The 12,732-nt window shown below is 45.8% G+C and overlaps 1 long non-coding RNA gene across 1 annotated transcript in view; it reads left to right on the top strand.

Moving 5' to 3' along the window:
- LOC112643986 (uncharacterized) overlaps positions 1-12,732 on the top strand; it is a 42,956-nt gene that overhangs the window by 15,750 nt on the left and 14,474 nt on the right. Inside the window, exon 7 of the long non-coding RNA XR_003126033.3 lies at positions 8,152-8,228. This is a non-coding gene — a long non-coding RNA (uncharacterized LOC112643986). The remainder of the gene's footprint in view (positions 1-8,151; positions 8,229-12,732) is intronic.

Below are 12,732 nucleotides of genomic sequence, written 5' to 3'. Positions count from 1 at the left end.
ATCTGCCTTAAACATTCTTTTTTTGGGGCATGATTTCCTTAGGCAAAGGTGTCTTGCATCACTGTGTATCAGATCTAAGCTGTCTGTGGGGTTTCTAGTGAATTCTAACTTCAGTCTTGCTGTCCAATGTGAGCTTGATCTCACCTGACCGGTTCTCACACATTCCTTTTTTATTTATTTTTTTTTTTTAGGATTTTATTTATTTGGGTGGGTGGGGGGAGAGAAAGAGAGAGAGAGAGAGAGAGAGAGAGAGAGAGAGAGATCCCAGGACCCTGGGATCATGACCTGAGCCGAAGGCAGATGCTTCACTGACTGAGCCACCCAGCCTCCTGCACACACTCCTTCAACCCCATTCTCTCTGCTTATATTCCTGAGCTGACCCCCCTGAAAGCTAGCCTAGAGTTCCTTCTCTGACCCATCCAGATGCAACCATCACTTCAAGGTCTACCTCACATTCACTCTTCAGTTAGAATTTTCTGGTTATTGCAGACACTACTGGCCTTCCTCCTGCTCAGCGCCTGTGGCTCCCACCTGCCGAGAGCTTTGTCTTTGGGGACAGGGCTCTCTGCACCTGCGATTTCTGTGTACTGCCCCCACCCTGACAGAAACTCTCACCCCAGCCTTACCAGCTAGTTTCTGTTTTCACTCCCATTTTATAGATGAGGAAACTGAGACCTAACATGTTAAGTGTAATACCCGTGGCTGCATAGGTTGGAGAGTGGCTGATATGCAGTCTGCATTGGGTCAGATAGAACCCATGAACTCTAGTTTAGATGAAGGTAATGATGTTTGGTGGGGAACTGAGGTGAACCCATGTGGTTGTATTAATTTCCTTGGGCTGCTGTAAGAAATTATTTCAACTTGGCTGGCTCAGAACAGGAGATTTATGTATCTCACGGTGTTGGAGCCTACGAGCCTGAAATCGAGGTGTTGGCAGGTGTGATGGTTTCTGGAGGCTGAAGGAGAGTCTAGTCTCTTCTCTCTCTTCTAGCTTCTGGTAGTTGCCAGCTCTGCTTGGTGTTCCTTGGCTTGTAACCACATCACTCCGCTATCTGCCCCATTACACGGGGCCTTCTCCTCTGGCCTCTCCCTGTTAACCCCCCCCCCCCCGCTTTCTTTTCTCTCATAAGAACACCAGTCAGTGGACATAGAGCCAACACTAAATCCAGGATGACCTCCTCTCAGGATATTTAATTAATGATATCTGCAGGGGATCCCTGGGTGGCTCAGTGGGTTAGTGCCTGCCTTCGGCTCAAGTCGTGATCCCAGAGTCCCGGGATCGAGTCCCACGGTGGGCTCCCTGCATGGAGCCTGCTTCTCCCTCTGCCTGTGTCTCTGCCTCTCTCTCTCTCTCTCTGTGTGTGTCTCATGAATAAATAAATAAAATCTTTAAAAAAATGATATCTGCAAGGCACTATTTCCAAATAAGGTTACATTTACAGGTACCTGGGGTTAGGACAGGAACCAACCTTTCTGGAGGACACTATTCAACCCATTGCGGGGAAGGGGGATGGATTTCTATATAATCCACATTCTTTTCATGCCTTGCTGCCTCTTGCCCATCACTATGCAATTCAGGATTTGAGGACATACCCTGCAGACTTGAAGCCCAGCGTTTTACAGGGTTTAGTTTCATTCCAGCTGTTGGTACTTGCACACTATGCTTTACACATCACCTGCAGCCCCTCGGTGGCTCTCACAGCCTTAGTCACGGGGGAATGGCAGGTGTCAGTATGGTGACACCTCCTTGGATGGGAGAGCTTGCCTGAGAATTCAAGGTCGCAGCACACAGAAAGTTGGTTGACACCTGTGGATGCAGCCACCCTTGTGCATAAGCAAAGGGGATGGTGTCCCCTCCCTCACACAAAAAAAGCCATTTGGAAGCACTGGGGAAGGAAATAATAATTAGTAAAGCTTCTGCTGGGTGCTTGGCCCTGCCGCCCATCTTACTTTATTATCATTCATGCTTTGCCCACTGAAATTCAGAGCAAGCAGGGGGGAAAAAGGATCTAAAATAGCTAAATTGCAGTTGATGTGGGGATATGGGTTAGGCTAACAAGGCTGAAGAAAAGCACTTTTGTGATTCGTTTTGAAAACAATTCTTGAAAAATAATCGAACCTCAAGGTATCCCGGATCTTATCAATCAAATAAATGCTTTTATGAAAAAGAGAACAACCCCGCACTGTGAGAGCAGCTTCGTTTTTGTATTGTCACTCATGGGAAAGCTTTGAAAGCTAAATAATAAAACTGCTTATAACTTTTAGTCCTCAGGTTTCCATCATACTTTCTTCAGTGACTTCACTTTTAGGAAGTTAAAAATAGCAGAATTAATTCTGAGCACAACAGAGCCGGACTCAGAATTTCAGACCTTGATTTGCATTTTAAACCTTCAGGAGTAAAGGTTTTTGTTTGTTTGCTTTTGTTTTGTTACTTAGCCCTAGAGGATGTGATGGTAACAGACAGCACTTTGAGCCAAATTGACGGGTGGTGTAAATTGGAGGCTGGCTGGTGGTGGTGGGGGGTCCCCTCCAGGAACCTGAGCCTTTGAGATGCTTTTCTTTGTTTGTTTCTTTTTTTTTTTTTAAAGTGGATTGTTTCCTAAAGAAAATGATGAGTAAATGTATCTCAAGTTTAGTGCTCTGTTGAAAAGAGGCAAAGACTGCTTGTCTAAAATGACTAAATCTGTAAATGAGAAAATAAGAAAAGAGAAAATAAGCCTGCTAGCCTCTTCTGTTTGTCTTTTGATACCTATTTTCATGTTGATGCTCTATTTCTCTGTATATGTTCTTGATATATTCCTATTTTATAACGTCTCCTCTGCTTTTGTGCACGTCTGACTTTATCTCGAAATTTCATGAGAGTGAAAACTTGGAAGATGATTTCACAGTTATCCGCGAGGCCAAGGAAGGACTCTTGTTGGTTTATCCGCAGCACCCCCTTGTGGCAATTCTATGCATTTCATAATTCTCGATAGTTTAAATTTTTCAAGGGCAAGGACAGGCTACCTTTGATTTATACTTTTTTTTAAAGATTTTATTTATTTATTTATTCATGAGAGACACACACACCGAGAGAGAGGCAGAGACACAAGGAGAGGGAGAAGCAGGCTCCCCACGGGGACCCCGATGTGGGACTTGATCCCCAGACTCCGGGATCACGACCTGAGCCGAAGACAGGTGCCCAACTGCTGAGCCACCCAAGTGTCCCATATTCTTTATTTTTTTTCAAGTTGTTAATATAATTAGTTGTCTCTATTACTGAATCTGTTAGTTCAGCTCAAAAGCCATTCTTAGGGCATAGAGAGGAAGTCTACCATTATTAAATTTAGGGATGAAGCTTGGAGTGGACCAGCCTAAGGTAATGTTTGAAGACATTTTACTGGCAGTGAAATTAAATCCGTGCTGAAAATGTGTACTTAATCCTTGCAACTGACTTGCTTTTAAATACTTGAATATCTTAATTCTAAAATACATATTTCTCAAGACTAAAGTGTTTTTAAATGGGGATTGCTGTGTCATAGTATAGTATTCCCTTTTTAAAAATATTTGAATTCAGGATATACATTCTCGAGACTTTTACATTAACTACTAAAATGTATATCTCGGGCAACAGCTTCTGAGCTCATACTCAAATTTGTGTGAAATTATTTGGAAATTAAATTGTATGAAAATTGTATGAATTAAATTGTATGAAAATTTCATATGTGAGAGGTATAGACTCAGGGCAAATCAGAGCTACCCTTTACATTTCTAAAAAACAAAACAACAAAAAAACCCCAAAAAATCACAACAAAAAACCCTCCAACCTCCTCCATGTTTTAAATCAAAGAATTAAAACTCAGAATTAATCCATTTCAGTGAGCAGAAAATCTGGTTTTGAGTTTTGCTATAAATCAAGATATTTTGGCATGCAAATGCAAGTGATGTCAAAAATGCTTGATGACTTCTTTCTTTGGTTATCATAGTTTTCTATCACTGTATCTACTTTTCAATCTGTCTTTCAAGTTTTGTTTTGTTTGAACAATTTAGGCAGTCATTAGGAGATCATGTAACATGCAATTTTGCTCAGACTCTATTACATGTTATGTTTGAGGGTACTAAATAAATGCTTGGTTGTAGAAATAACCAGATCTAGGGCAATTAGTTTAGGGACTCAGGCCTCATTCATGTGTGTGTGTGTGTGTGTGTGTGTGTGTGTGTGTGTGAATCAGCATATTTATGCATATTTAAAAATCATGTTGGGTTTACATGTGTTTTGCATGTATATACTTGGGGAAAAACATAATTCCTTCTAGAAGCAGTTGGTGTTAGGTTCCTTTCCTTAAATGTCTGTCCTTGGTTTTCTAAGGGACACTTCACCTTGGATTATCTAACCAGTTGCTCTTGGATTTGCCCATGAAATTTGTTTTGGTGCAATAAACTACAACTCCTGCAGCCACCTTTAGCTCCAATAGAATATCTAGTCTACTATCTGTGAGCTGCTGACTTGAACTATAAGATTATGCCTCCCTAATTGGTAGTCTGTGGTGACTCTCTTAAGAAGAAAAATCTTTTAAGGAGATTTCTAGGACTTTCTGAAAACTTTCAGGTCTCCCAATGAAGGTTTCCTTTGCTTGCTTATATATTTACTTATTTAAACTGTGTTAACATTCACCTAATACAAAACTTACCTTCTAAGCCATTTTTAAGTATACAGTTCAGTGGTGTTAATATATTCACATTTTTGTCCAACAGGTGATAAGGACCTTTTCATCTTGCAAAACTGAAACTCTATCCCTCTGCCCCATCAAGGCCTGGCTCTTTATGAACCTCAGATACTGTGAGGACCAGGGATGGAGGAGTAGGGCACAGCTACTAGGAGGAAGGAAGGGATTCAAGTGGTGCTAAAAAAAAAAAAAAAAAAGTGAATTTACATTCTTTGTGTGTGTGTGTGTGTGTGTGAATTTACATTCTAGTCAGTCTATTACATCAATTATTCTCTATGCAAAGCAAATTAATCTCATCCCACTGATTAATGTATCAACTGTTTTTTAAGAACTTTCCTTATTTTCCTTCCAGGCCAACGTTGTTGGTTTTTAAAAATCGAATTTCATATATGGGGGAAAGATCCACAGTGTGATCTGTGCTAGACAGCTTTGATTTTTTTAAAGCTTAAATCCTATATTTAAAAGGCCTTCTAAGAAATGTTAAAAAAAATATGAAATCTTGGTGCCTGATAAAGTCGAGTATTTTTAACTACATAGGAGAGAATGGTGTCAGGGAACGTGTGTGTGTTTATCCATGCACGTTTGTGAAGCAGGGGTGGGAGGCATATTCCTTTATTAGTAGGATCACTCCGGAGGTCAGAGTCTGGATGGCAGGTGTAACATGCAGTCTCTTCCCTCCAGAGCTCTATCTTAATTTTGGGACTTTGTGAAGGCAGTAGAGGGACCAATTGAGGATGATGCCACTCCATAATCCTGTACAGATCCTAACAGCCCCTTCTCCATATCCTTTTTAAGTAGACTCTGACAACAACATGTCTGAATTTTACCTCCATCTCTGCCGTTTACCACCTGTATGAGTTACATTGCCGTGTGATAAGTAACCCTTAGGCTTGGCAGCTAAAAAAGTTCATTTATTTTATGGCAACTTCTGGGGGTCAGGAATGCCAGCTAAAAAATATTCATTTATTTTATCGCAACTTCTGGGGGTCAGGAATGCCAACACAGTGTAGATGGGTCCTCTACAATGAAGAGTCAGCGTGGGTTGTGGTCTAATCTGGAGGCTCAGCTGGAGAGAATCCACTTCTGCAGTTGGCAGGCCTCAAGTCCTTCACAGCCACTGTCTAGAGACATCAGTCCCTAGCCATGTGGGATTCCCAGTGGGCAGCTCACAGCCAGTAGTTGGCTTTCTCAGTATGAGTGAAAAAGATAGGAAGAACAAGAGAGGGCTAGTAGGGTAGAAGCCAGAGTCTTTTTGTAACCCAGTCTTGGAAGTGACATCCTATCACTTTTCCATATTTCATTTGTTAGAAGTGTGTTATTAGATCCAGCTTGTCAGCAGGAGGCATGAACAGCAGAAGGCTGGGGTCACTAGGAGCTGTCTCAGAGGCTCATGGGGTCAGTGGGCAAGTACTCTCTTCTCTCCATCACTAACATCTTTCGGATCAGCATTCTCTTGCATCAAATGATTAAAATAATGACTCTTACTTAGAAGGCTGTTGTGTGGATTCAAAAAGGTAGTAAGACACTTCGAGCTATACCTGGCATGTGATTAGGGCCCAATGAGGTTTTAACAGAATCTCCATTTGTAAAAGCAGAAGCCAATATCCCCTGAATTTAAGGGACTCCTCCAAAGTCCTACAACTCAGAAAGGATGGGGCTGCTGGGATATGAACCCAGGGCTGACTACTGGTTTACCCTGATCACAATGGAGGCTTTGATGTGGTTCCATTTCCAGATGTGTAACAGGTATTCAGTGATGTCTTCCTCCTTGACAATTGCCCATCAATGACTTCTGTGTTGATAAACCCATTGGCCGACTCTCACTGTTCGTTTAGTTTGGTTTTATTAGTATCATTTGATGCAATTGATCATCCTCTATGTAGGGAAATGCTGGGGATCTTTTCCTAAATTGGCGTTCCTACTATTTTCTCTCATCTGTTTGCCCTGTAACTATTGCAGTGCCTTTGTATCAGTTCTGGACTTTTTCCCTTTCTTCTCTGTACTCCTTCTTGCTATTATCAGCCGGTCTCACGGCTTTAAATATCTTTATAGAAGTGACTTCCAAGTTTGTATTTCTTGTCCGTTTCTGTCTCCTGATTTTTAGACTTACTTATCCAACTGTGCACTTGCAACTCTGTGTAGGTGACCTCTGCTTGTCTAACACATGTCTAAATCTTGTCATGTTCTAAATGAACTCTTGATCTTCCTTCTAGAAGCTTTCCGTGAATTCCAAGTTCAGATCCTTTTTTTCCTTCACAGCTCTTGGCACCTTCTCATGTTTTATGAATTTTACTTATTTCCCCTTATTTTTGTATTTTGTTTGGTTTTGCTACTGTCTGTGTCTGTCTTGTAGAATATAAGCTCCATGAGGGCAGACATTTTTTTTCCTGCCTTGAGCAATATTGAATCTTATTAAAGTAACTGAATATGGATGAACATATAACATAAGTCAATAAATATTTGTTAAGTGATGGAAATAAATTGAAAGGATGAGCTATAACGTTAGGAAAGTGGGATGGAGAAAGAAATGGATTCTTGTTCTAACTTTTGGCACATAATTGGGACCAGAAACTCCATGTCTCGTTTGTCACTCCACTTTCAAACAGTAACTCTGAACAGTATATGCTAATAGGCCAATGCAGACACGACAGTAGGCAGATGAGGAATAGAGTGTAGGGTGCATTTGTAGGGGAGTACCTCTGAGATCCAGGGTGGCGGAAAGAGCAACAAGGGAAAGGTAAGTCACACTGATAACTTCCATGAACAGTGGGGTGGGGAGGAAGTTGGGATTGGAGCAAGAAGTTATAAGAAAATGAGAAACAGATTGGTTTTTATTGATTTGAGAACTAGAATTATTGAATAAATGCACAGAACAACATGAAAAACAGGCTGCTTGGTATTGCTACTTTAAAAAGAAGAGTAAATTACTTCATTCAAAAAAAATGCTTTAAATATTGAAAAAAAATTCCAGCAAATTGAATAGAGCTTTTTTTCTTATTATTGTGAAAGGTCACAGCAGTTCTAATTCCAATGTCCAATTACCAGGCACCATCAGCAAGCAAAGTAGAATCAACTCAATTTCAATCTCAGGCATTTGCCTCACCTTTAACTAGCTTTGGTATGACTCACTGCAATTTTCTCATCAAAAAGCTAATTTTAGGAGCAAAATGTCAAGAAAAGATGAGAAAGAAGAGCCTGGTTTTGTGGAGGCTGGAAGGATTTTGAATTTGGGCTGCACTTGTAAGCTACCTGTCAAATCAGTCACCCACAGAAGCCTCTCTGATGTTTCTGCTGTGCTCTGAGGGAAAATAAAACCAGACAGAGGGACAAACATGTCTGTCCCAAACCCTAATCTCAAATGTAGAATGACATTCTGTTCCAGCTGGCCCCTAACTTGTGACTTGACCTGATGAAAAAAAATTTTTTTTTCAATTTTCACTATTAGGAGCAGACATGACATAATGAACATGTTGTATGATAGCTCCTTAACCGGCTGCAACTGTCCTGTAAGAAATACTCTTGGTAAGTGAAACCTATGTAAAGGGGGAAAAACAGATTTTCATCCTCTAGGCTGGTATTTTGGCTTTTCACTACAAAAGAAGAACCATTTGTTTATTTCTCTGAGTGATTATAATGAAACCATCAGCAAATTCTGTGACTAGTCCCCTCCAGCTCTGCATACAGGGGATCTCCCAAAGGCAATCCGTGTAAGCATTCTGGTGTCTCAGTGACATTCACACCCCGAACACACTCTGTGGGTGTGATCTCAGTCCCTCCTGCTGCAATTCTGGAAAGGCTCATCTTGTTGAACCAACTCAGAAATTACAGAAGAGTTATCCAATTACCTTGTGTAGTCTTGAAAAGTCAGGCTCCTAACGTTGGAAGCCACAGGCCTCAGTCTCTTGGTCTTCAGATCTTTAACCATGTTTGCTCTCATGTTTGATCCTATGTTTACAGGCTGCCCTTGCCTGTGTGGAAAGATATGAGCTGGTATCACAGTTATTTCTTTTGCTATACTATTGCAAGAAATTATTTTTTTTACTATTAGTCTATGGATGTACCAAAGGATGGCAATGAAATAAAATCCAAAAGTTTGATATTTCCCCTCCGCCAGTGTACAAACTTTATGGACTGTACAAAAGAGCAACAAATCCAGAGGTATGGAAAAGGCGACTCCTCTACCCTAAGTGAGGGCTCTGCAAGCAGGCCAGTCTGGCCAGGACACTTGACGGTGGCCACTGTGGGCCCAGCACCCTCTGAAGAATGAGCCCCCAGGCAGGAGGGCTCCTTATGACATGAGAGAGGAAGGAAAATCCTAGAAGAAGCATGGGCTGTGTTTCACTTCAGGTGGGTTAGCTCCTGTCTACCTGCACACCTTCACAGCTCAGGGTAGGGGTACCAGGGACCTGGGCTAAAGCTATACCCCTCAGATACCTCACCCAGGTATCTGCCTCATGCCTTCTGTAGCCCCTAACAGTGAGTTAGCCAGGTTGGACCACCAGGCCCTTTCAGTCAGTGACCCTGCCTGACCCAAAGTGAGTAGCTCCCCCAACACTGTATTTTAGCCATTGTGGGGGCTGCAGGCCCTCAGAACCCGCTGGGATCACTGTGGCTGGTCCTGGCCACATCAGAACAAAACCAAACCAGCACAAAATCAAACCCGAAACTTTTCTAGGTCTCAGAAATCAACCCCAAATGGTGGACATTGATGTTTCCAACCCGAGCATGGTTTGTCTCCTGAACTCAATTGTCCACCAAGGCAAACAGCCCCTGCACCCACAGTCATGGTGTTCCAGTCAGTGCAACAGTCCACCTGCCAGGACCCCATCCTGGCCTTAAACCCACACGGCCTCACTGGGGGATGCAGGGGGGCGGTGGCGGTAGTGGTGTCTGCTCAGTGGCAGGCCTAACTCTGCACCCTGCTCGGCCACCGGGCACAGACTGCCTGTCCCTGGTCATGAGCTCCACACCCCCATGGCCCTGGAGGCCCCAACCCATCCAGGGCGCATTCCCCACTAACAGGGGTCCCAGTCAGTTACCCCGCAGCCAGGCCAGCTGGTGGGGTGGCCCGGCCCGTGGAGGCCGCACAGCAACCGGCAGTGGTGGGTGCAACCCCATGGGGCCCCGGAGGGCTGTGGGGGCCTGCTCAGCCCGCCACCGAGCGCCAGGGAAGCCACCAGGGGCAGCGCCGGGCGGGGCTCGGGGCCTGAGGCTCCTGGTGCCCCGCAGACCACCTGGCCGGGGTGCTGGGCTGGCTGGGCTACACTCGCAGCCCCGCGTCCGGAGCCCCGCACCCGCAGATGCAGCCCTGCGCCCGCAGCCCCACACCCGAGCCCCGCACCCGAGTCCCGCACCCGAGCCCCGCACCTGGAGCCCCGAACCCGAGCCCTGCACCTGCACCCGGAGCCCTGTGCCCGCAGCCCCGCACCCGGAGCCCCACACCCGAGCTCCGCACCTGGAGCCCCGCACCTGCAGCCCACACCGCACCAGAGCCCGCACCCAGAGCCCCGCACCTGCAGCCCCACACCCGCACCCAGAGCCCCACACCCGAAACCCCGCACCCAGAGCCCCGCACCTGCAGCCCCACACCCGCACCCAGAGCCCCGCACCCAGAGCCCCACGCCCAGAGCCCCGCACCTGCAGCCCCGCACCCGCACCCAGAACCCCGCACCCAGAGCCCCGCACCCGAGCCCTGCACCTGCAGTCCTGCACCCAGAGCCCTGCACCCCAGCCCCGCACCCAGCGCGGAGGCCCCGAGGAGGCCCCGAGGAGGCCCCGGCCCGGATTCATCCCCGGCTGCGCGCGGCACCCACCAGGACGCCGGGGGCTCAGGCGCTGTGGCCCGGCCCGGCCCTGCCTCCCGTCCCGCAGGGTGCGAGGCCTCGGCGTGGCGCCCGGGGCTGGGGTCGGGACCTGGCCGAGTCCCCGCCGGCCGCGCCTGCACTACCTCGAGCTCCGCGTCTCGCGCTCGGGCCGCCCCGCCGAGACCAGGCCCCGCGTGGGTGTCCGTGCGCGGCCCCCCTGCCCCCCCCCCCCCCCGTGAGTTCTAGAGACTTCTCTGGCCGAGTCCTCCCGCCACGAAGGCCGCCCCAGCCCGGGGATCCCCCTTCTTGGGCCCAGGTGGCCGGTCCAAGTTGAAGGTCATGAACTTTCTTTTTTGCTCCTTTGAGGACAACAGAAGCAGCCCCGTCCCGGACACCTGCTGTTATTCTGGAGGACGTTCGCCCCTGCAAAAAAGCTAACACGCAAAGAATATAGCTTTTTACCAAGACATCAAATTTATAACCTCTCTCTCTCTCTCTTTTTTAACTTTGCCAGCTTCCTATTGTGATTGATCATTTTCTTTCTTTATTAAAGATATTTTAATTATTTATTCACGAGAGACACAGGCAGAGGGAGAAGCAGGCCCCCCATCGGGAGCCTGAGCGCGACGTGATCCTAGAACCCGGGGATCACCGCCTGGGCCACAGGCAGAGGCTCAACCACTGAGCCACGCAGGTGCCCATTTTCTTAAAGGGTTTGGGCGGTTTCATTTTGGAATGAAAGTTACATTGCCCAGTGTTTTCCCGATTTCATCATAACATTCTGTTTCTGATGTGGCTTATGGCTGAGATACAAATGCCATGGTCCTGTTTCAAGGAGTTCTGGGTAAAGGAGTTCAGGATGAAGTGTCCAGAACAGATCTATCCCTGGTGGAAGAAAGTCTGTAAGAATATCAAGTGATTTAGTTAGTTTCTCTCCCTGAATTCATTTGTTTTTCATAAATGCAAGGACAATTTGAATTAGAAATAAAGTAAAAAATGAGGAATATACGAGATGAATTAAAGATCAAAGAATTGGGGAAGTATTTGACAGAATTTAAGAGCTCAAGTGTGGATTTGCTCAGTGTGAAGGACTCACAGACATTGGCTGAAATTCTGCTTTGGTCGTACTTTTAGTTCTTTGTGAAGCAGAAGTCACAAAATCGCATCCGGTAGTCCTTCCTGCCCGCCCCCCCGGAATTAGATGTTTTCATAGATAAGTATCCTCCGGTAAACTAAGACCTGGGAGCTTTACTTACTGTCACCAGGTTAGTGAGTGACCATTTAGGGTGACCCCAGGCATGTGGCTACATGGCGTCCTTGCCGTCGGAACATCGACCTCTCCCTGCAGCTGACTGTAGTCATTATTTTATGTGTCTACCTGACTGGGCTATGGGATGCTCAGATAGCAGGTAAAGCACTGTTCCTGGGTGATGTTGTGAGAGATTAGCATTTGAATTAGTTGCCTGAGTAACGCAGGTGGGCATGGTTCAGGGGTTCAATCCTCATACAGAAGGTGGATCAAGGGGGAGATTCAGGCTCTTGACCTGAGCTGGGACATCCATCTTCCCCTGGACATCATCCTTCTTGCTTCTCAGGCCTTAGGACTAAGGCTAAATCACACCACTGCTTTCTTAGGTCTTCAGCTTGCAGAAAGCAGCTTGCAGAAAGACTTCTCAGCTTCCTTTCCCCCATGACTAATTTCTCTAACTCTATTTTTATTTTTTTTAAGATTTTATTTATTTATTCATGAGAGATACAGAGAGAAAGAAAGAGAGGCAGAGACAGAGGCAGAGGCAGAGGGAGAAGCAGACTCCATGCAAGGAGCCCAATGTGGGACTCGATCCAGGGACCTCGGGATCATGACCTGAGCTGATGCTCAACCACTGAGCCACCAGGCGTCCCTCTCTAACTCTACTTTTTATATATATCTGTGTAGATCGATTGGTTCTGTTTCTCGGGAGAACCCTAACACATGGGCAGTCTTCTGCTCGTGACAGAGGTGCTCTTGTCATCATTCTTCATGCTAATTAGGGCTCTCACATTGCCTCTTCTTTTAAAACACAGCAACTGGGAGGCCCAACAGCATTTCCAGGGCGACTGGGTGAATGAGCTTATGAGACCAAGCTGGCAAGAAAAGGCCAGCCATAGCCGTGAGTTGTGGCTAGATAGGCAAAAGGGGGAGGACAGTTTTAAAAATTGAGAATACAGAAACTCGATGCTAC

The sequence above is a fragment of the Canis lupus genome, chromosome 1, assembly GCF_003254725.2.
Source record: "Canis lupus dingo isolate Sandy chromosome 1, ASM325472v2, whole genome shotgun sequence".
Lineage (NCBI taxonomy): Eukaryota > Metazoa > Chordata > Mammalia > Carnivora > Canidae > Canis > Canis lupus.
The sequence above is the reverse complement of the archived record's forward strand: the minus strand, read 5'-3'. Positions and strand labels throughout refer to the sequence as shown.